This window comes from Columba livia, chromosome 24 (genome assembly GCF_036013475.1).
Source record: "Columba livia isolate bColLiv1 breed racing homer chromosome 24, bColLiv1.pat.W.v2, whole genome shotgun sequence".
NCBI lineage: Eukaryota > Metazoa > Chordata > Aves > Columbiformes > Columbidae > Columba > Columba livia.
In genome coordinates this window covers 3,480,945-3,504,910 of record NC_088625.1, presented here as the reverse complement: position 1 = coordinate 3,504,910, position 23,966 = coordinate 3,480,945, and the positions used below count along the sequence as shown (strand labels likewise).

Sequence of the window (23,966 nt, the reverse complement as noted above, 5' to 3'; positions counted from 1 at the left end):
GTAGCTGACATCTGATTTTCCCACCCTGTTTTCTCCACAGTCCCATTGCCTTGATTTTTCTTATTTTTCCTACTGGAGTGATTATAAATACAGAGCAGGTGCAGCAAACAAATATTTCAGATGACCGTTCATTAGCGTCCTGTGTCAACGAGCCCTTATTAGGATCTTAATTGAGAAAAATACTTTGTGTGGAGCAAGAAAGTCAGGACATGTTTTAGCCCAAATATTTGAAAATCACCTTGTTATAAATATATACCATAAGACAAACTAGCCATGCAGGCCACAACTGTGGTATCATTTAAGACAAGTAGTAGTGAAAACCTTCTGGTGAAGGTTGGAGGGGAAGATTTAGGCAACCAGAGCATGAAGGGAAGGGCAAGAAGATTAATTCACATTATCCAGGGTTTCTGAACAACAGAGTGATGGGGGGAGCACAGATTGTACATCAGCATCGTGACCAAGATAAACAGCTTGCTGTTTAAATGGAGCTTGTGTTGCAAACACCAAATTCTTGCTCCGGGACAAGAGTTTGGCATCTGTCCTGCTTCACTGGTGCCTCGCTCGGCTGATTCGGGGTGTGCGCCGCCGAGGTTGTATTTATTCTTGGTGACTGACCTCGGCTGCTGCCTCGATGATTTCTGCTCTGATCTCAGAGGATAACTCTCCTAGGCCGATCTTGGAGGGATCCTGCATTCCTTCCTTATCTCCCACCAGCATGAGTTATGCTCTCAGAAATTAGACCTTATTTATTAGGGCAGCTCAGCCAAAAGTCATCTCCAGGATTTGTTTCAGTTGCATGTGCAAGAATTCCACCTCTGTTTTCTTGCTTGCCTGGAGAGGTTCCTTAGGAATAACCTCATCTCTCGGGGAATAGGATGCTCCTTCAAGGACGTTGACTTCCAAGAGGTTTGGAGACAGTGTCCCCAAGAGAGACAAATGTTGGTGTACTCAGCTCATCTGTTTTCATTTAATGTAGCGTTGGAAGAGCCCTGGGGAGCTGTGAAATCAAACCAAGGGCCCTTATTTCTCCCTTAAACTGCAGACTGATGCAGCAAAGCTGGGATCCCAGCTACTCTCTCTTCTTAAGGTAAGGAGAGGAGCCTGCCTGCTGCCCCAAGGCAAAGCATCTGCCTTGTCCCCCTCATCGAGACGGACGTGAAACTGAAATAAAACTAATGGCAGACCCAGCTGGACAAGGACAATTCTGGCTGGAGTTGAAAGCCAGAGGACGCTTCTGTGCTGCTGATGCACGGAGATAAAGAATTATAGAGGCGATGGGAGGGACGGCAATCAGCAGGGAAGGCGCTGAGCAAAATCAGATATATTATGATATCAAATAGCCCGAGAGGAGGGACGTGATATCAGCAGCTCCTAGAGACCAAGCAATCACTGGAAAGAGAAACATCAATGCGGAGGTGGTTATAGTGCAATTAATAAAACGTGACGGCTGTTGCAGAGCTGCCATCCAGGAGATGAAGTTATCGCAAAGCTGAAGGGGTCCGAAGATTAATCCCAGAGCCAGGGATGCAGCCAGGGCATCACATCCCCTTCTCCTTTGGTCCCACACTAGTGTAACACCATCAGTTTGGGGGAAATTGCTCTCAATTTGTGTATCCAGGAAGGATCAGACCCTGGATTCGACCCAATAGGAGGTGTTTGCAAACCACTTGGAACCTGCTACATCCCTGATTATATTCCTTGGTGACAATCCCCCAAATACCTTCAAGTTCTTAGGGCTGGCTGGGTTTCCATGCATGGGGCTCCTGCTGCATTCAATGGACACTTGTCCTGGGTGAGTGATGTGTAATGTTGGGGTTTTATAAAGGGGGTTCATTTTGCTGGAGAGAAGAGACAACTGAGGGCAGAGATGTTGACTGGTTTAAGAAAGTGAGCAACTGTGAAGGGAAAGAAAAAAAGACAAACCCTGAGCTGCCAGCAACTGTGAAACCCAGATTATTTGACCTGTGCTTTACAGACAAGACATTTTTGATTCCAGCGCAAAGAAATATGGGCAAGACATCAAGTTACAAGCCAGAAATATCATGTAACCGGTAATGGCCCTTTATTGACATAGGAAGTGGGATGGTTTTGATAAAACGAGAGCCCACACAAATGATTTTCTGTGCGTATAATTCCCAAGGAAACTCTTTGAGGAGTTTTTTGAAGGAATGCAGTTATTATTTTTTCCTGTGTTCTTTTTGCTTGTTCTATTATTAAACAGAGGAGGAGCCGATCGCAGGAGGAGCTTCGGCATTCCCTTTGCTCCGGGTGGCTGCACATTGCCTGCACCCCATAGGTTACCCCTAAATAAAACCTGATAGGAGCGTGGGTGAGGTGTAAATAGTCGAAATCACTTTGCCCTGGTGAGAAACGCTTTTGTCCGCACATATCCTGCATTTTGGGCCAGTTGTCAGGCTTTCCCTACACTAAGTGTTTGTCAAGACAATAAATACAAGTGCTCTGTTTTGCGGCTGACAGGTGAAATTATAACTGGGTACAATTCTTGGGATGCTTTTGGTGAAATCTGCATTTTCAGGGGATACTGGACTGAAAAACTGGGAACCATTGATGTGCTTTCTTCTTAGTGCATCTCCAGATTGTCTCCTCTGAGTCTGCATTTTACAGACCAAAGACAGACAGACACTTTCCCTTATCTCTTCTCTATTTGGTGATTATTTGGGGTTTCTTCTCTCCCAAAACCACGTCCCGTTAGGCTGCCAGTGTGTTTTGTACCATGGGAGGAAACGGTGATTTAACACTCGAGGACATGGGCTTACATTGAACCCAGCAACCCCATTTTTGTGGTGGAACTTGCTGCCAGTTTTCTTCACCCATTTTGAAATCAAATGGTTTGTGAGGACCTAAATTAATTTGCGGGGGGAATACAGTATCATTAAAAATGATAAATCTCTTGTTGCTGCAAATCCCACAGTAATTTCTGGTGTTTGTGGCTGGACCAGCCTCACGCTAACAAGGTTGGTTGTGTTCATTTCCTTAATTTGATGCGTTGTCGTTGGTTTTGGGCTGGAGGACGTGAAGGAAGAGAAATATGGGGAATAGGTAAACAGGTCTGTATGGGATTTGTGCTCCCTGGTTATTTAGATGTGTTTTGTTCCAAAGAAGTAAACTCTGAGTGCCTTTATCTCAAAGTTTACAAATACAAATAAAAGTCCTACCCAGAAACTTAGTACATGATGAAAGATTCAAATACACATAAGGAGAGTGTTTGTTTGAATGTGTTCTGTTCGGATTGGGCAGTGGCTCTTTCCTTGTAGGAGGTCCAAGAAGCTAATTCACCAAAAGAAGTGGAGTTTTGGAAGCAGCAGGGGAGGGACTGAGGCCATTCGTGTATCTGGCTTTCAGTTTCTTTATTCAGTTTTGGAAAAAGTTTGGTTTGGCTTGAGCCAAATCGACCTTTTTCCTGAGATCTTCATTTACCCGGCTCTGATGCAGAACCGTGTACCAAGCCAAGCTCAGTAAATTTCTCAGCCTTTTCTTTTTTCCAGGGCTGTTTTCCTCCCCACAGAGCTCCTGAAATGCCACAGGCAGATTTTTTTCCTGGGATTCTGCTGGGTTTAAAAATGGCGCGTTGAACTCCCCCGAATCTGCTGGAAATGCTTTCCCCTTGCTTAAACCTCAGCCTTACAGATTAGGCTGAGCTTTGACCAGATAGACTAGGAAGAGCAAGTTCTGGAAGCTAAAGCCAGCACAACCAGAGTTTGGGAATAGTTGTCCCAACGGGGAGGGGTTATAAACTGCAGGAAAACGTGTCTGCACAGATCACTTGCTAACGACGAGTGGGAAATATTTCCCATTTCACTTGCTCTCGGCTGCCTCCAGCAAACTGCTTTCTGTCCCTATTTTAAAGGGCAGTCCCACAGCTCTAGGCTGGCATCACCTTCCCGACGAGCTTTTAGTGCTTTCCTTAGCTCGCTTCTTCCCCACAAACCTTTTCATGTCCAAAAAGCGTCAAGATTTAAGACCAGCTCCTGCAGCTTCAAGAGGCACCTCTGTTTTTCTTCCTTTTGCCCCATAGGTGATTTTATCCTACAACGCTGGGGAGAGGAGGGAACCAAGGAGTGTCTGTCTGTGTATATGACATTATGAGACCTCCGGAGCAAAGCAACGGGGGCTATAGATCTATAGATTAAAGAGAGAGCAAGGGCCAGGCGCCAGAATGATGGTGTCACTTGCAAGAAGCAGGGCCAGGAGCTGGGCTTAGCGGCACAAGTCTTTCCATTGCCGGTGACTCACTTGCTGATGCTTTTTGGCTGCCCTCCTGGGCTGGAAGGGGCCGAGGGAAAAGCAAAGGAGCTGCTCATAGTGTGGAGGTCAATGCCCTGGTCCGAGGGGATGCAGGAGCATCACATCACGGGGGATGCCCTGCCTGGTCTTGGTCCAGTTCTACAACTTCTAGGTGCTGCTTTCCCGATGGTGACAACTTCAGGTTGTGTCTAGGAAAAAGATGACAGATTCATTTCTCATCCTCTATGAGAACCTGGGAATGGTTAGAAACAGTATCCACTAGGGAAAAAGATTAATATAAAAAAAAAGGATGTTTCAAAACACTTTGTGCAGTTAGTGAAATCTGAAAATTTCCCAGGAATTTCCCATTTAAGCATTACAGATGTGTCTTTCCTATCTGTTTCTCGAGGGCAATTTTATGTTTGTACTCTTTGTTTCTCTGTTGCAGTTGCTGTTCTGTGTTTTAGTGGGGAAAATATTGAAGATGGCACATAGGAATTGGCTTTTAGCACTGATTACATTTGCATATGCAGAAAGAAGCTGTTTTGGCAAGCTGTATTCCAGCAGGATGGATATAATACCATCCAAAAAGGTTAAACGCGGCTTATCTGTGCAAAGTGGGTTTTGTTTTGTTTTTTAAAGCTTTGCTTGTTGATGTGATGCCTGAGATTGTACCTTCCCATCTGTGGATGCCCTGCACGTCTTCGTCGTTTTGCACCTGCGTTTCTAGAGGGCAATGAAATTGGGAGTGTTTTCTGTCACGCTTCTAAAATAAGCTCGAAATCTGCACTTTGGTTTAGGCGTTTCAAATTTGGGAGTAAGGAGCTGAAAGAATTGGACCTACACCTCTGTTTGTTTTGGTACAAATACCGGATTTTTCAACAACAGGCGCGCTGGGGGGAAGGAACTTTCCCTCTTTAAAACATCTTTCGGATTTCTTTTCCGCATAGAGGAAATGGAGAGAAAAGCAGGAGGAAAAAACAGTGGCGGCGCTATTTCTGTATGGGAGGAAAACCGCAGACTTCTGACCAAAGTGAAGATTCCCCTTTGGTCACCTCCCATGTGGTGGCAGCTCCCTGTGTCACCCCTCTGATAGTTTCTTTGCCAACATCTGGTCCCCAGCCTCCAAAGCCAACAGAGGTTTTGCCGTTCATTTCCGAGGCTTTCAGACAATATTCCGTGTGCATGCGAACTAACGTGAGTGTTAAATATCCTATTAAGTCTGCTTGGCTTTTTCCATCGAATGTGTCATCTGAATAACCTAATTAAACGAAGCCCTTTCATTTTAGATGATGCGGATAATTGCCTGGAGAGTGCGGCTGTCCAGCTGGCAGGGAGGTTGCAAGAGATGTAAAACATATTAATAAAAACAAGACCCTCCTCAGGTTTGGCCTTCGTAGCTGGGATGGATGGCTGGTGCATCACACGTGTTTAAACAACAGCCACAGGGCATCCCGGAGCTGTCGGGGATGCTCTGATGGCAGAAATCTCTTTCTGACCTCTCATGTACCACATAAAGCTCGGACTAGTGGGATGTTCAGTGGATTTACCTCCCTCGGTTGGCACAGGACAGCTTGGAAGGGATGAGTCCTGCTCCTTTTGCACCTCACACCTGAAGTGATGGGTGAGCCCTGGGAGTTGGGAAAACCCTTCCTGGGATGCAGGATGTGGCCGGTTGTTTTCCTGCCCTGTTTTCCAGGCACAACCTGCACTGAGGAGGATGGAAAAGTGCTCCTCACCTTGTCCTGCTGCTTTTCAAATGGCTCGTGGCTCCTTCTTCCCTCTGATGCCTCCATCTGCGGAGCAGAGAGCCCTCTGCGAGGCAGGAGTGTCTTTGGGCAGGGGCCAGCTCCATGTGTATAATATTTCCATTAACTCAGGGAGTGAAACTCTCAGGCTCGGGGCCCAGGCCATGCTGGAGCAACAGCGGAGCTGGAGTAATTCAGCTCGTCTATCACCCGCATGTCAGCGTGACCCCAGCGTGGAGACTCGCACCTGCTTTGGTAGTGGCCTTGGCGTGATGTGACGGCTCCTGGGACAGCATCACCTGGTCCTGAGCTTTTCCTGAGCTCATGGTGGGGCAGAGGGACATGGGTCGTGCTAAGGATGCTCTGGGTGATGGTCGGTGCTGCCAGCATCCCGGCACAGCCCTGTGGTCCCCTGGGCTTTTGTCCCCAGGGCTGGGAGGTGACAGCAGCTCCCCAGCTCAGCCGAGTCAGCTGGAATTTCTTCCCCCAGGCGTGCGGACAGCACACATCTGCTCAGCAGGGACACATGTTTCCGGGACCCTCTTTCTCTGCGCCGTGAGTCTGTCCCAGACGGAGCCAGAAATCCTTCGCCCTGGAGACTTGCTGTGCTGACACATCCGCTCTGGCCACAACAGAGCAAATTCTGCTGTTTCTTTATCCCGCTCCAAGCCAGAAAATGCCTAGTGTTTCTCTTTTTTGTTTTCCCCAAGGGATTTGGGCCACGTCGAGTCCTGTGGGGATGGTGACTGACTTGTCTTCATGTGCACCAAGAGCCTTGGAGAGGGATACAAGTGGGACAGATCTCCTCTGTAGCTAAAATAAGTGAGACCCCGCCAATTAACGCTAACGAAGCATCCCTGCTTCCAGGGGGAAGCAACATCTCCCCATTCTTCCCCAAATTCCCTTTCCTGCTCCATCTCAGGATGAGTGTTGCCCCCCAAGCACTGCTCCTTTTGTAGACCTTGACCTTGGCCATGCTCGGGTGTTATTTGACCCCCCCAGTGCACAGGCTGCAAGAAAACGATCCCAGCAGAACCCACCAGTGCTGTCACTTCCACTTACAGCCCATGGTGGTGACGTTGCTGCGGTGGTGACCAACAGTGTTTTCGGCCACGTTGTGGTCTGAAGGACCTGAGTCTGGAAGAGGGACCTTTTTCTGTCCAGCAAAAGCCTCTAGGGTTTTGGCTGAGGCAATATTGATGTTCCCCCCACCTCTTTGCAACCCCAGTTGTTTTATTTTTCCTCTTGCCCCCTCTCTCCTGCAGCACAAAAGGACATTCTTGTACCAAACTATTTTTTTCTGCATATTTGCAGCGTGAGCAAAGCAGGATGGGTGAGGGCAGGGAAGGGGGGCTGGGATTTGAAAGGTTTGAGGGGAAAAAAAATCTCATCCAGGGCTTAGTTTACAAGGGACAGCTGAGTGTATAAACCCCGTCTCCAAAGAGGGTTGTTAGGAGCTTTTCTGGCAGCGTTTCCCCTCCTACCCCCAACCTCTGGCTGAGCTGCTTCGAGGGAAAACAGAGGGGGAAAAAGAGGGGGGAGAGTGGTTTTGAATGCTCAGAAAATCAGCCCTCAAGGAAAAAAGAAAACACCATTGACAGACAGAGCAGGGCTCATTTTGCTGAGCAAATAAACCCGGGCAAGTGGGCTGGGTGGCTCTGGGGAGGTGGGTGAAGTGGGGCAGATGCGGGTCGATGTCTCTGCATCTGATACATCATTATTTGGTATGCACATGGTCCCAAAGGTGCATAAATATTCCCCTTGCAAAATAAGCTGGTGGTCAGCCTGGGTGGCAGATCCCAAGGTGTTCAGCAGCCCCTGGGGCACAGAGCACCCAGAAATTCCCTGTAAACCCCCATCCCAAGCAGTTCTCCCTGTGGACTGGTTTCCCTCTGTGTTTTCTGTGGTATTTTGGGCACACGGAGCAGGGGGTGGGTGCTGAGTTGAGGTGCCATTCCCAGCACATTGCTTGTGACCTCACCCCTATCTTCATGTCCTTTTATCTGCTGTGTGGCTACGGATCTTGATATTTGAATAATTGAGATTATTGTACCAAAATCAGCAGTCTCTGTGTCTTGATAGATGTGGAATTGAAAATGCAATTTCTGGGATGCAGAAGGCTTTTGTTTTCTGCAAGTCCTATCCATGAAATCCAGCGATGCCAGCTTGCCTTACGTTGATATCAGATTATTTCGTATCCTTGGTCAACACAAAGCAAAAGGCCTGGTGTTTGCACAGGGCCTTTTCCTGATATTGATACTATCTCTGGATCTCAGAGAGTCTTGGGATAAAATTCATTATCAGGCGTGTGATCCCGGTGTCTAATTAGGGGACAATGCTGGGCAGCAGGGAGGAGGCAGCGTTATTAACTTGGGGCAAACCCTGACTTTTGCGAGGTGTGGCACTGTAACGTGTTTCCATCCCATCCCAAAGCAACTAATGCTGTCAAAACGCGGTTCCTAAAGCTACATTTTGTTTGCATCTTGTGTTGGTGCACATACAGGTACCTGTGCTTATTAGAACCATGTTGCCGTGAATTAATGGCCCCATACACATGTATCTCTCATTAAATGCTGTGGGGTGGAGGTAAGGATCGTTGCCTCGGGCTCTCTCTGTGAGATCTCTCAGCACCCTACGCAATAAATATGTTTTTAATAAGCAGTCATTAATGAGTGGACAATAACAGCTTTATAGAGCGTAAATTAAAGGCATGCGTGGGAACCTTAATCTGAGAGTGTATGGTGTAATGGAATATACTGGAATTCAGCTTTATTTATTTTTTAAGACTTCTTGCAAGCCAATGTTTGCAAGCTGTGTGGGGGTAAAGATGCATTCGCTGAAGGTCTGATCCTACCTGGGGTCTGCTTGTGTTTGAAGCCGATTTCAGGGCTGGAGTGCTCGAGCATCCTTGGGAGGAGGGATACAGTGGGAGCGCAGCCACTGTTTCACGGTGAGGATAGCTGGTGTGGGGTAAGGAAGAAAACTGGCTGAGGTGGCTGCAGTATTGTCCAAAACTTGCTTGCGATAGTAATTTGGGAGAAGGGAGAGGCTGTGGTGTCAAGTTCCTCTCGGTTATCCTTGTTTTCAGTAAGCAGAATAGAGCGAGTTGGGGACACGTCGCTTTGGGACTCAGGCGAGCAGGCCAAAGGATGCCAAAAAGGAACCCCACTCTTTATTAAACAATGATAAAACCATGGTAAAATAACAATAACAAATGGGCACAATTATCCAGAGTACATTAAACACATAGCTTGGGCTGGAAGAATCTCAGGACAACCTACAACAAAATCCTAATTACTAATATAACTATATACTAATATAACCTGTCCCACTGCTGGCTTACCACCCTTGCATCCTCCTGGTTTCCCAGCTCTGCAATTCACTTTCTTAAATAGTTTATTTTCCACTTTACGTTGTGCTCCTGACACAGTTTGCTCTTGCAAACTGGCTTTCCAGCCTCTAAGGATCAGCTCCAGTCCTTCCTGGGAATACCCAGCCCATAAGTAGGTATCTGGATTGTACCTATTGTCCTTGCGGTGTTTTAAATACAGATTGTACTTAAAAATACAATTAAAAATGTAATTTTCAAGTAATGTCTTGAGCTAAGTCATCCCAACGTGTGGCACACAAACATGTACAAGCACAGATCTAATTCCCGTTTCTCTGCGATCTCAGAGGACACTTTGAAATCAGTGAGATGATGCTGTGAGATGAGAATTGGGCTGGAAGTGGCTGTGCCTGCTGACGTCTGTATTGAACTGGACAAGATGAACCAGATTCCTCCCAGAATTCATCGGCTTCTTGCCAGGGACGAAGAGGATCCAGCAATAAGCGCTTTGCAGAATTGGCTCCCTGAATATTCCGCTTTATGGTGAAATGGGTTGTGTATGTTTTAGCACCAAGTGGTGCTCTGAATTGGCTGGAAAATGTGAGATGTTTCTGCAGATCATTTCAGTGTTCAACGGAAAAAACAATCAGCTGTGGGGTTTTTTGATTTGGGAGGGGGCTGAAAACAACAACAAAGAAAACATGATTTTTGGCTGACGCGATTTCTATTGCTCCTTTGGGCTGGACTTTGAGGATATTCGTAGAGTTATAACGAGTTAGAGTTTATTTGCACGAGTTCCTGTGCTTGAACCTGAGCCTAAGCTTTGCTGTAGTCTCAGAAGCGTTGGGGCTGTACATTTCCCTCCTCAGCACCGGCTAAAATGTGGATGTTTTTAGATCCTGCTGTACGCACCGACACCTCTCACCGACTTCTAGACCCCTGCACGCAACGCAGGCGAATGCCCTTTGCTTCAAAGCCTATTCCACAAGCAAAACAAACTCCCCCCCTCTGTATTTTACAAGGTAATTATTCCAGACACGATAAATATTTGGCTCCGGCAGAAAAGCCGAAGCGTGGAATGGCATCTCGAAATAGCAAGCAGGACGGCTTTGCTAAGTAGACCTGGCATTAGGCTCTGATCTCGCTCCTGCTCTTCTGAGTTCAACAGAAAAGCAACGGGATAACAAAATATTTTGTAAAACAACATCCTGAGAGCTGGGGTGGTTTGTGGTTTGGGTTTTTTTTTCTTCCTTCCGATTGTTTTCTTGATCAATGAGGCTCTAAAATATCAGCTGGAGGCTTCAAAGAGATCAAAGCCGCCTGTGCAAATACAATAAAACCCTTCTCCCTGCACTGAAGAGAGGGAAAGTAAGAGAAAAAGAGTCTTTTACAATCACTTTCTCATTCCATCCCAAGTCTGGAAATCCTGTTTTAGTCTTGGGTCTGTGCAGAGAGTTGCAGGGGCTGGGGAGGATGTCACCAGAGATGCCTTGTGACACAGTCCTGGGGTCTCAAAACACTCCCAGAGCCCATCTTTAGGTATCTCAATAAGCTCAGGCACCCAAATAATGTAAAGAGGATGATATTTGGGTTGCCAATATGTCTTTTTGTGCACCCACGTGCATGCTTGTAGGACGAGCCGCTCCAGCTTTGTGCTTGAGCTTTGCTAGCCTAGCCTAGCAAGAGCAGCTTGTGTTCCCAGATTTACTGGTAGAGCGGGGTTAATTTGAGTAAGGCTGAGCTTTATAAGTTCCTAGCTGAGCCCTTCACACAATCGCTTTCTCATGGCAGCTCGCAGAAGTGTTTTGCTTTGCATTAATCACCGTTTCCTCCAGATGAAGGAGTGTTGTGCAAGCCCTTGGGTCAGCACGCGGGGCATGGGATATCGGGGTATTGTGGCCTGTTTAAATATGAAATTAGCGGCCTCTTCCCGTGTCAACGTGCCAAAGTGCTTCGCAGAGTCTGGACCTGGCGCGTAGAGATGTCTGGGCAGAGGATGGAGATCACAGAGCTTAAAACAGAGCAGAAAAAGACACAGTTTGGGGCTGGGTTGCAATTACCTGCTCGTCTTTTCCCTCTGAAACATCTCCCTGGTACAGAGCTGGAGTTTAAAGCTCTCACCAGAAGGAAAAACAGTGTTGTGCAGCCTGGTGGGACTGAAACCTTTGGCTCCAGCGTGTCTAGGGACTGAGAAGCTGATGATTAGATAACTGTAAACCCATCCTTATTTTACAGCTCGCGCGGGCTTTGATGGGAATGGGAACGAAGCGCAGCAGGCTCCTGGGGCCGAGGGGAGAAATGGTTTTGTGATTAAACGAAGCCTCAGATTATTGAGGCTGAAGCGCCTGACCCTGCTGCAGGGCTTGCTTCTGGCCTTGGGTGAGACTCGGCTCATCGGTGCCTCAGTTTCCCCGCTGCTGCGGTGCATCAGTGCAAAGAGTAGTTTGAAATGTACATGAAATTGTGGCAACGAGCACGTTGCATGGAAAAGATTTGACTGAGTATGTTAGTTTTGCCCTGCAGATGCTTTTCCTGCAGTAGACAGGCCAGAAATGGGGAAGATGGGAAGGAAAGGAGAAGGAGATAGAGGAGAGTAAGGGAGAGGAAGAGAGAGGAGAAGAAGGGAAGGGGAGAGGAGAGGAGAAAAGGGAAGGGAAGGGAAGGGAAGGGAAGGGAAGGGAAGGGAAGGGAAGGGAAGGGAAGAATGGGATTTAACCAATTCTGAAGGTTCTCAGGGTGGGAGGGAAATCCCCATGTGCTACACATGCTGGTGCTGATGTCCTTATCACCAACAAAGACATTTTTCTTTCCTGCCTGGCTAAATCCTCACCAAGTCCGTCTTTACGTGACGTGGTCTCCAGCTTGGGCGCTGTGTTTGGTTGCTAAGCTCGTCTCGTGTGTGGTTAATGCCCGATGAGGTCACGGTGCCATTTAGCATTTTGTGGGTAATTCAGGATTATTCATGAACAAAATGAAGAGCAAGCAGGTGTATTCATGGGCTGCCTTGGTGGAAAGAAGAAAAACAACCACCTTAGGATACGACATTAATTATTCAGGGGGGACCAAAGTGCTGAGGGAGCTTCAGGGGTGGGGGAGATGGAAATTTGTTCTCAGAATAGCTGAATTTAAAGGTATAATATATCAGTGACCAAAGCTTGCTAATTTTCTATGGCATTTCTGGATTTTCTTTCCATAAAACAAGTCAAACGCTTTCAAGGAAATCAGATGCTTTCTGTGAGCTTTTCTCTATCTAAACGAAAGCACAATCCTCCCTTGGGGTGAAAAATGATTCAATGGCCATTTTTCAAGCAGGCATTTCTGTAGTTTATCCTGAAGAGAGGAAACTCCATAGAAGAAACAAGGATCTTGGGGACTTCAGGACAGTGGGACGTTATCAGAGGCTGTAATTACAACTTTTGCATTTAACACCTTCCCTGGGTGTCACTTTGGTGAGCTCACCCTCATTTGGAGATGACAAGTGTGCAAAGTTGCTGTTTATTAAGTCTGGAAGCTTGAGATGCTTTGATTTGTAATGATTTTTAGTGCCGTTAAGTGGACCCCTATTGTTGCTTTGACCTTCAGTTTCTCCACCCGTGGTTTTTCCTCCTGAACAAAATCCCATTCACCGTACCCCACTATAGAAGTTTAAATAACCCTAAAAAGCATCTTTGCTGCACTATTTCACCCGTGTTCTTTGTTCCATGGGGCTGGTGTGTGGTTCCCTGCTCTTTGCTGGATAACTATGTCCGGGAAGGGAGGCAGGGGGGTGTTTGTGTCTTATTTTATCTCCGAGCGTCTATTTTACACCCAATTTGTGCAGGGACAGATGCCCAAACAACTGCAAAGTAAGCGGGAGATCTTTCCAATATGTTTTCTTCCCCGAGGATGTTTATGTGAACCCAATGTATATGTGCTCTCATTAGACTTAAGGTTAACTATTTGTGATAAATAGTAAATTCACTAAAAAATGTGGCGGAGAAATGACTCACAAATACCAGTCTCATTTAGCAAGGGCGTTTTGGCCAGAAAGGGCTCATTTTTTTTGATGTAGAAATGTTTTGCTTTGACATTTTTCTCAATAAACCCTTTTGCCCCTTTTTTCTGCATAGGGGATGTTAAAGAATTCACCAAACTAAGAGAATAAAATGTTTGACTCAACTCAAAGAATAAACCATTAAATTAAAAGAAGGAAGCAACATGAAACTAAGTACTGTTTTAAATCAGAAAAATACCACGTTGACCCAAAGCATTTATTTGCTTTTTATTTGGCTTTTTTTCTGAAAACTCTCTGAAGAATCAGATACTGTTGACCCAAACTACATGTTTCTCCTGCTTTATATCTTTTTAATCCTTCCCTTATTTTAACCACCGAGGCCACAAACCCATTATGTTCAGCAAAAAAGCCGCCTTGGAATGATAGGCTCTGCGTTTGCTCTTGTATTTCTCCATGAGAAGCCAGTTTGCTCACACCCACGTGGTTTTGCTTCTTTTCTGGTCGGGCAAACCCACGTTGAGGGCATTAACCCTTAAAAAATATCATTATTATTATGAAGAATAACTTCTACTTACGGGCTCTACTTTAAGTTATTGGAGTGGCAGATTTTTCCTTGAGTATTTGGGGAAGAGCCTTTTTTGGCTGTTTTGGAGGCTGCTGTGATATTTCGGTGCCGAGCCCCCCGAGTGTAGTTTCGGGTGGGTTTTTCTAGGCAGCAGCCCACCGGCTCAGCACCCAGGCCCACGCCTGCTTTCAGTCATCCCCAACCCACCTAAGCGGGGCTGATGTCAGCCCACATTTCCCCTCTCGACCTCGGGAGCTGCCAAATTCCCACCCCCTGGGGCTTGGATCTCATCGCCCGCATCCAAACACTCATTGCAAGGATGACCCAACCCCTGTCCCCAGCCCAGTTCTTTCCGAATTTGCAAACTTGACGTGAAAACAGCTGAAAAAACTGCCTTATGAACTTGAGCTAATGCTGGCATCTCATTAAACATCAACCAAATCCCAGACCAAACCCCCTCGTGGCGGCTGCAGCATTTTAAGCCGAGGTTAAAGCTTTTTCCCAAGTGCCTGGTGACCGCGAAGACTCATCCGAAAAGCTCAACTTGACATAATTTTCAGGAAGTCTTAAATTCTTCCTCCTGCGAGGTTTCCCGGGTCAGGTATACAAAGCTTGACCTGTGTGAATAATGGGTTTTGTGGTTTACGAGCAGTTCCTAAAAGCTTAATAATTAAGAAAATGCTTGTGGCTCAGCCCAAATAATTCTGTTGATTTTTCTCAGCTATTAAAAACCCTGAAGTGTCTCTTATCGAACCAACACTTGCTTTGCTCTGTAGGGAATTTTTGATTTCCACTATGATGCTTCCAACTAAATTTAAAAGGTGAAAATTTAGAAGCCGCAGCCTCCTTTGAATCAGAAAATCACAGGCGTGAGAGGAACCAAACCCGCGCCTGGGTTGTCTGAAAAAGCCCAGGGGGACTATTTTTACTCCCAAAATTGTTTCCTTTCGGAACGCTTTGCAAAACCAGCGTGAACTCATGGTGCGCCGTGCTATTTGCAGATCTCTGAAAAGATTTCAGGGAAAAAAAGGACATACAGGTGTCCCTAAAATGGTAATTCCAGCCTTTCCCCTGCCTTTATTTCTCTTTTTCAGTCGCCAAATATCAGCAATTTGCCTGCAGGATAACCAGTGGGTGCTGGGTGTGTGCAACGCGACGCTTATGTTTTGGGCCACTTTTCTGCCCTTTCCTGTTTTTCTGGCCAGCCTGGCAGGAGAGGAGCGTTCTGCTGTGGCTGGGACGATGAAAACAAGGGAAACTTTTACTGGCTGCTCGAGGCATCCAAAAAAAATCATTTGTGGAGCGATTTGGAGCCTGAGAAGTATTTAGTAACGGGCGTCTCAATGGTCCCATTCACCTGGGGACAAGGAGAGGTGACACAGTTGGGAAGCAGCCCCTGTCCCCTGGTCCTTCTCCTTTGTCTCCATCCTCTCCTTTACCTCCATCCTCTCCACTCGACTGCTGGAGCAGCTGGGATGTGGGTAAATTGGGCCACATCTTGCTTTGGTTTTAAGCATCCCATCAGTTCCAGCAGGACAGGGAACTGCTGGAGAGAGTCCAGCGCAGCCACCAAGATGCTGAAGGGAGTGGAGCATCTCCCGTGGGAGGAAAGGCTGAGGGAGCTGGGGCTCTGGAGCTGGACAAGAGGAGACTGAGGGGGGACTCATTCCTGGGGATCAATATGGAAAGGGGGAGTGTCAGGAGGATGGAGCCAGGCTCTTCTGGTGACAACCAATGGTAGGACAAGGGGCAATGGGTTCAAACTGGAACACAAAAGGTTCCACTTAAATTTGAGAAGCAACTTGTTGGGGTGAGGGTGGCAGAGCCTGGCCCAGGCTGCCCAGGGGGGTTGTGGAGTCTCCTTCTGTGCAGACATTCCAACCCGCCTGGACACCTTCCTGTGTAACCTCATCTGGGTGTTCCTGCTCCATGGGGGGATTGCACTGGATGAGCTTTCCAGGGCCCTTCCAACCCCTGACATTCTGGGATTCTGTGATCCAAGCTCTAGAGGCATCGTGATAGTTACAGAAGTTATTATACACTGATATGTTGTTGTTAGGTACCAATAACAGCAATTATTATTCATTGTACTTGCTAAAATAAGGTTAGGGGGTGGGGGGAAATATTATTTTCAAATACAAGCTTCCTGTTAGACATGTCCAAACTGGGTATTTCTCCTCTTGCAAGGTTCTGGCATATTCTTTTCAAAGGAAACCGGAAACCTTTTAAAGAGAAATATCAAAGGAAACATTTTTTTCACAAAACCAAAATATATTTCTTGACAGGCACTGAAGTGCCCCAGATCCTCGATCCAAATGCCAACGGGCGCTTAGGAGAACTTCCCAACATATCAAAGAGCTCTAGGCCAGGCCTTTCCTTTCCAATTTCACCGCAGCTGCTGCTGTTCCTGTCCAGAAATGTGAAAACAGGGCAGGGAAAATACCTTCTTGTGCATGTTTTTAATGCTGGTGCTTTCAAAGAGCTATTTGGCATCCCCCATCCTGAGTGTATTTGCCAGCTAAAACGACAGGGCTTGTGGTGGTGAAGATTTTTGCAGTGACTTGAGCATTGTTGCTTTTAGATGCCTTTTTCCTCAGAAAGACCAGAAAATGGGTCCTTTTTGGGCGCTGTGGGGAAAAGCCGCTGTCAGGAATTTCTGTGAAGTCTCATTTGATTTCCCTGCCCTTGTCCCTAATGTTTTTACCAAGTGCTTAAAGGGGAACTGAGCTTACTGGGCACTTTTTCCAGGAGTATGGAATCTTAAGCATTTGACATGTATATGTATATATATATGTGTACGCACATGTATGGATATATATAAGTTTTATAGCATTGAGTGCAGCGCAGGACATCAAACCCCATGTCATTTATTCCCCCTCCTAATGATATATCTCTGGAGTCCCAATTGCTCGAGCTATTCCAAAAATGTGGCTGGTGTCTGTGCTCGGGATGGATGGAAAGCTTCTCCTGTCAATGGCCTTTCCAGCTCCTCAGTAGCTGCTGTAACATTACAGTAGCTGTTAGCAGCTCGTATCAAAGAGGGGGACCCTGGAGCACTGGGACCATCTAAATCAAGATCCAAGCCCCATTACCTGTGAAATAACTCTTGCAAGAGAGAAGGAAACGGTCAGTGGTGTTCAATAAACCCACAGGGGTCTGTGTACGAAGCCTTGCAGTGATGTGGGAATCATTCCCGGCACGCGCTTCCAAATTGCTTAAGAAACTTAAGCCCTAAATCCCATAAGGATTAAAGGCTCTTTGGTATTTGGGAGAATGTTACCCTTTGGGAGCCAAAAAGAGCCATGACTTGAGGCTTCGTCCTCAACTTTAGCAAAGGATTCCCTTCATCATCATCATCATCATCCCGGCCAAACCCCGACTGCTCTGAGCAGCACAGGGCATTGCCTGTTCCATTTGTCTGTACCTAAAGCTGCATTTCCCCACAATGGGATCCGTTATATAGAAATTAGCCCCCAAGAGGAGTTCTGGTGCCAGAAAACAAATGTTTTTGGCTTTCCTGTGTCGTGTTTTTGGTTTTTTTCACCAAAGGTCTGAAAAACTTGAAGGGAGGGGAAAAAGCGTTAATCAAACTTGGTCATAATTTCCTGTGCAGGCTGGATATGCTGGATGGATCCAGACTTCTGGTTACTCTTACCCGGTTCTCCAAGGTGTTCAGGACCAGGATCTAGTCCCTGGACATCATCCCATTGATGTCACCTCGGTGGAAGGACCAGGAGACGCATGTACCCTGAAAACCACCCCGGAATACACCAAAACGTGACCATCGGTCCGGGGAGCCTCGTTTCCCAGCCCTGCCAAGCTCTGATGCTGACAAGGAGGCTGCTTTTATCTCTGCGGGTATTAGTGCCGCTATGAACTCAATAACGCTGGAGTTCCCATAAAAATTCAAGAGGTGGGACTCCCATGGACCGGCCGCTTCCCAGTGTCGCTGCCGCATCTGGAAATAGTGCAGAGGCTGCGTTTTTGCAGCCGCCACCACTGCAATTTGAAGAGGGAAAGAGAGGTATTCCAAGTATTTTTGTCTTTAAAAGGAAATACTGAATAACTTATGGATAAGACATTAACCCGGGCCTAGACCACTTGTGGTTGTTAAAGAGCCCTCAGCACTGTTTGCAAGAAGGGAGGTGGAGGGGGTGTTAGTCTTGGACTCCTGCCTAAATTCCAATTTAAGGAAACGCATCCCAACTACCTAAAATTCCACCTGCATTTTGAATCGGTGCTAGGTCTGGCTTCCCAACCAGGCCTGAACAAAACCTCCGCCCTTCATCAGTGCTTCGGGTGAGAAAACAGCTCGGGCTTTAGCGATGTGGCTGATTCGGTCCTGCGGTGGAAACCCAGGACATTTAGTTATCAAATTTTGCTGCAACGCCAGCTCATCATTTTAATGGGGTGAATATCCATCCGCTCCTGGGTGCCGAAGCCGCTGCTGTGTTCCCACCTAGAGGTGACCATGCTGCTGCCATAGAAAAAGTGCAATCCCTGTAAAACAAAGTTAAAAACAGTCCTTCTGGATGAAAGGTGGTGATATTTGAAGACAGTTATTTTATCTTTCCTCGGCTTTAAAGATAACACATTACCAGCATGTGAAAAGACATCATTTTTCTTCTTTGGGAGTTATTTATGATCTTAATCCCACTCCACCCTACACATTACAGTTTGTGAGGCTTTTCAGTGAAGCTGTTAGTGCTTTAAAAAGCAGATCAAATCACATTTTCCCACCCTTTTTTTTCCCACTTCATCTTCTCTGCACCCCAGCACTGCCCCATTTGAACGGCAGAGATCAGCTTCCCCTCGCAGCCCAGTCCACAAACCCAGCTCGGGTTCCTGGGCGTGCGGGGAACTGCGGGTTTGAGAGACACTTTGTTTGGATATAAATACTTTCACACTTTGGCAAAGCATATGTTGCCTTGTCTCTATGAGTAACGATGTGCCATCCTCCGCTATCCCTGTTTTGCATTTCAAAGTCACCCCCAAAGGAAACTCGAGCAGCGGGTGGTGATGCTGCCGCCCCAGCTTTGCAAATGGCAATCTCCATGTGAGATGAGATTATTTGATATCAGGTTGTGCCATGATGGAGCAGCTGGGGATCTGGTTTTGTCCCTGACACAGGGCTTGGTGGGTTTTAACCTTTGTTTGATGGGGCAAATGTCAGAAGAGGAACTTGATTGGAAAAGGTGGTGGGTCTGGAAGCAAGGGGTGAGTTCTGGGCTCTGCTGAGACCTCTGGCAAAGCCTGTGCTGCTTTTGAGAAAGCCAGAATTTCATTTTAAAGCTTTTCCCAGCACTGTGGGCATAGGACTTAGTGTCTGAGCCGAAGCAATGGTTCCATAAAAGCCTCCAGCTCAACTCATGCTCACGTAGGGTACTGAAGGGCATTTTATCTTTATTGCCCCATCATGATGGCAGCTCCTGAATTCATATTCCTCTTGCTTCTCACTTGCAAGATAAAGGTGTTTCCCATCCTCCTCATACCCCTGTGGAAGGATTTCTCCTGGGTACCAACTCATGAACTATTTTGCAGCTGGAGCATCACCAAAACTACCACTGTTGCTGAATTACACCGGTACAAGTGCTGGATGGCTGTGCAGAAAATAAATAGCTCTGCATGGACCCAGACCTGGGGAAGGATGCTGTAAATGGTGGGCAGGCGCTTGTGCCCATGACATGCTCAAGCATCCCTCTTTGCCCAGCTATTTCCCTTGGGTTTGGAGCCCTCCTGTTATTTGTAATCAGTTTTTCATGTTTTAATCAATCAGGCACATGCCCCAGGATTCTGTCTGGCTGAGGGGACCCATGGAGCGATTGACTCCAGATGGGAAACGTCTGAGTCAGGAACGTTCCGATCGTTCACAGCAAAACTCAGGGGGAAGCGGAGGCCGAGGCGGAGCGGGGGGAATTGGTCTTTTCATCGTGTCCTTTTGCAGCCAAGACATCGCGGGGAGTTCACGAGACGCGGTGTTTTAATTGCTTGCAGGTCAGGCAGGTCCCTTAGGGTATGGGGCTGGAGAGGAAAAAATGCTGATAATGCAGATGAAAATTCCAGTATCGGGATTCATTTGGCACAAGGCGAAGGGGGAATAACCTGTGACAGTGCAGTTGCCTGATTATTTTTCACACACACACACAAGCCCTGAGGCACAGGAACTTTTCAAAGACCAAGGTTTACTTCTTAAATTGGAGCTCACAATGTCACGGAAGATGAAGGAATAAGCTGGTTTGTGTGTGTGCAAGAGTGAAAAGGCCTTTGGCAAAGTGTTTTGGTGAGTCTGCGTGTCCTGAGCATCCTCCCTTGGGATGAGAGAGCAGGTGGGTTTGGGAACGGGTGCCCGTGTGGGGATGGTTATGTCTGTTCACACATTTGGGGTGTGTGTCTGGCACAAGCTGACATTGCTATAAGACTAGAACAGGTTTACATTTTCCACCTTCCAGGCAATCACCGAGGAAAGAGATTGTCTCATTTTTTCATGTACATATATCTCGTCTGCGAGTTGCCGGGGCAACACTGTATATGTTTGCAGCCTGGAAGGATCTGGGGATGGAAAATGAAGCCAGGGAGTGGACCGAGGAGAGGAGTCCAGCAGGAATTTTCCTCTGGTCTTGTGCGACCGACTGGTGAGCACTAATTTAAGCCGCTCTCCTGGGATTAGTCATCAAATCTGAGATTTCCATTTTTATTATTTTAAATCGACCGCAGTTGCTCTTGGGAGGCCGTTTTTCATGTTAGAAATTAACCTCGCGGCGACGTAGCCAGTGGGGGCTGCAGGATGGGAGCCAGCAGGCCGGGTAGTACCATAGAAACACAAACAAGGTACAACATCTTGCTCTCCCGGCCGGTGGAAAGCGGATTCCCCGGGGAGCAGCGGCTCCGTGGCCGTGCAGCCACTGCTTCCAGCTCCATGGGAGGCACCGGGATACCTGGATTTTCTCTGTGGCCACTCAGTGCATTGTTGTGGCTTGTGCTTTGCTCCAGGGCTTGGTTTTTTAGGATGGGAGAAATCACTGCAAGGATGCGCTCGGCAAACAAACACTGCCCTGGTTGCAGGCTCGGCAAGTCAACAGGGCATTCCTATCTGCTCTGGAGAGGTTTTTGGCCACAGCGTCTTTTAACTTCTTACTGATTTTTAAGGTTTATTTATTACTAAGGTGTCTTACTGGCTGTATTGCCCTGGCACTAACAGAACCATAATCACACAGGCACTTTCCTCCCACCCATCCTTCCCAACGCCGCTTCCCCAAACCCATCCAGCGTGCCATGAAAAGGCCCCTTCAGCTCTCCAAAGAATTTTTGGGCATTTCCTCAAGGCCAAATTACCTTCTCTGTACTTTTTCCCTCCCATGCCCTTGCCTGTAAAAGGCGATTTGTGCCGAAACTTCCAAACGCTTGGCAGAAGGTTGGTATTTGTGCCGAGCGGCTGCCCTCAGATTGTCTGATCTCAAGCAAATAAATAAGGCAAGAACTTCACAAGGACAAGGAAAAGTGGCGGAGGTGGCGGTGCTGTTCCTGTTGGAAAGCTGGCATTCCTCACCTCTGCTAAATGAGGTTCAGAGGGGCCATCTGGTACGTGTATTTCTGATCTCATCGTTTTATTTCACTGCATCGGGTGGGGTTTTTTTATTCTTTCTTTTTGCCGGTCACTTGGGAACAATAATTGGTGTTTGAAAACCCTCCCCGCAAGAAATATAACGTTAGATAAGAAGCGTGTGCAAGGAGTTGCTGATGCTGTAGTCACCCCAGGGTATCTCTCCAACTCCTCCCTGTCCCCCCTCCAGTCTCTGAGCTCCTCCACGCAGGTGACACTTTGCTTTGGGGTGGTTTTTGTGGGGACACAGGGGGTGACATCCCCATACCCCAGCTCAGCTGGGTGTGTGTGTGTCTCGGAGCAGCATATGGAGGGCGGTTACAGCCGGAGCGTTTTCAGCTGTTGGGAAAAAGGCTGTAAAACGCGATTCCCACCATAAGCAGCCGTTGGGTTCGGAGTACATCAAATTGGGTATTTTGCCGCTGGCAGAAACCAAAACCTGATGCGCCGGAGGATGGTAAAGCCCTGAACTAATCCCTGTAATTGTTTAATACCACAGCCAGCAAGGAAATGTCTTCTGATCCCGTTAATCTTCGCAGTGAAAGAAAAACTTCTGTAACTGTATCCATAGCGAGCAAATTCCCCTGTTTTTTTCCCATAAATAAATATGCAGCCTTTCTCTAGCCATGGCCGTGTACAGAGCCTGCAATAGGTTAATGGGGCAGAAGGGAAGATGCTCTCTGCAGCCTTTAAACCCCCCCAAAAATAAAAAATGGGGTGAAGTGTGAGGTCCAGCCTGGCAAGAGACGGGAGCGGGATGACTTGGGGCACACGGGGATCAGAGCCAAGGGGCTGCACCCCGATTCGGGGGACGCTCCCTGGAGCTGCCCGGCTCCTCACCAGGGTTTTTAGCCCCTTTACTTTCTTAAGGACCACATTTCATATGAAGGGGAAGAGAGGAAAGGCTGGGAGGGAGGGATGGAGGGTGTTTCTGGTACTGAGCAGCGGTGCGGGCCCATTTCTCTCGGCAGCTGACAGTGTAAATGCATTTCCTGGCACGCAGCTCGCTCTGTATTAAAATTCTTGATGAAGATTATTAAAGTGTGTTTATGAAAAGCCTACGAGTGCTTCTTGGACTCCAACCTGCCTTTTTCAAAATGGGATGTTTGGGTGCGGGCTTATTAAAACCAGCCTGTCCAAACCCACCCTTCCAGCTCCATTGGCAAAGGGTGACAATGGCAGCAACCGGGGACCAGTGTGGGGCATCTGCAGCCCTTAACCATTCCCCAAAAGCTTGCTGCCTGTTCATTTGAGTGTTTTGCACGATTTAAGGATGTGCTCGTGTCCCTCTGTGTGCACATCTCGCCCAGCCCTGCATCACCATCCTCCTGCCGCATGCACCAGCCTGGGGCCTGATTCCCTTTCTCTAGATGCTCTTCCCTTTCCAACTCGAGGTAGGAGTTTTTTCTCTAACATGGGAGACCAGGTTGTATATCTAAATATATGTCCTTAAAAAAAAGAACATTATTTCCAAGAACAATGGTGGAAGCAGCCCAAAAATGTGCTAAGAAGGACAAATGCATTAGGATTGGAGTCCAAGTAAAATATCAGAAGGGTGAATCAGAAAGAAGGAAAGGAAGGCGGGGAAAAGAAATAGAAGCGTATGGAGTTTTTAAAAAGCTATTTTTTCCTTTTAATGTTAATGGCAGCTTTTCAATTTGAGCTTCGAGTGCTGGCGAAATGTGTCAAGTGCTCCTGCCCCGGGCCATATTCTGGGGGGATGCGAAAGCATTGTTGCAGTGACACGTCCAAGCTGGTTTCAATCCATTTAGCCCTTGCAAAGATGTATTTCCTATTATTGTTATTAATTGGGCTCATTAATTTCTGTTCTGGGCTTTTATACGGCTTCTCTGTCTCTATTCCCCTGTGATGTTTGATTAGTGGGGCTAATTAGCCACCGCACCCCTGGCTTCAGCCATAGGTCACCAGTCTCCCCCATTAGAAATAAACTCTTGGGGATGTTTTACGGGAGTTTCGTGACAGGGGAAAAGTTGAGCTGTTTTATAAATCTTTCCTCTGTAGGAAAATGGGAGATGCATTAATGGGTGCTGCATAGGAAAGATGTTGGTTGAGAGAGCTGATAGCAGAGGGGTAGATGGAGGTGCCATAAGAAAAACCCAAAGTCATAAAATCTTGGGTTTAATTGCATGAAAAGGGAAGCAAATCTGTTATCCAGGCCAATCAGGATGGCGTGGTGGGAGGAGAAGAGGGGAGATCAAGCCCAAATTCGTACTTACCCCTGGTGACTGCAGCATCCGTCAGTGCTGAAGACAATCTGTGTCTCATTAATCATCCGATATAAACAGAGGGAGACTTGCTGGAACAGAGCGGTGTCGCTGGATGAATGGCCTGGACTTGGAAAATAAACATTTCAAGCTCTGCCATGGCGTTTATTTTTGCTAAATGCCTTCGCAGTGCCTGGGCATTCTGCTGGCGGGGGGATGTGCTCACCCCAAATCCAACCCCCCAAAAATGTCGGAGTCTGC

At 47.2% G+C, this 23,966-nt stretch overlaps 1 protein-coding gene across 23 annotated transcripts in view; it reads left to right on the top strand.

Annotated features, from left to right (window-relative positions):
* The window catches only part of SNX19 (sorting nexin 19), a 112,670-nt gene that overhangs the window by 60,597 nt on the left and 28,107 nt on the right, over positions 1–23,966 (top strand). For 2 of the 23 annotated variants that reach the window (XM_065040463.1, XM_065040451.1), the window contains exon 13: positions 17,494–17,904. The exons of the other annotated variants lie outside the window; for them this stretch is intronic. The gene's annotated coding sequence lies outside the window, so the exon portion shown is untranslated. The remainder of the gene's footprint in view (positions 1–17,493; positions 17,905–23,966) is intronic. 23 annotated transcript variants of the gene reach the window in all.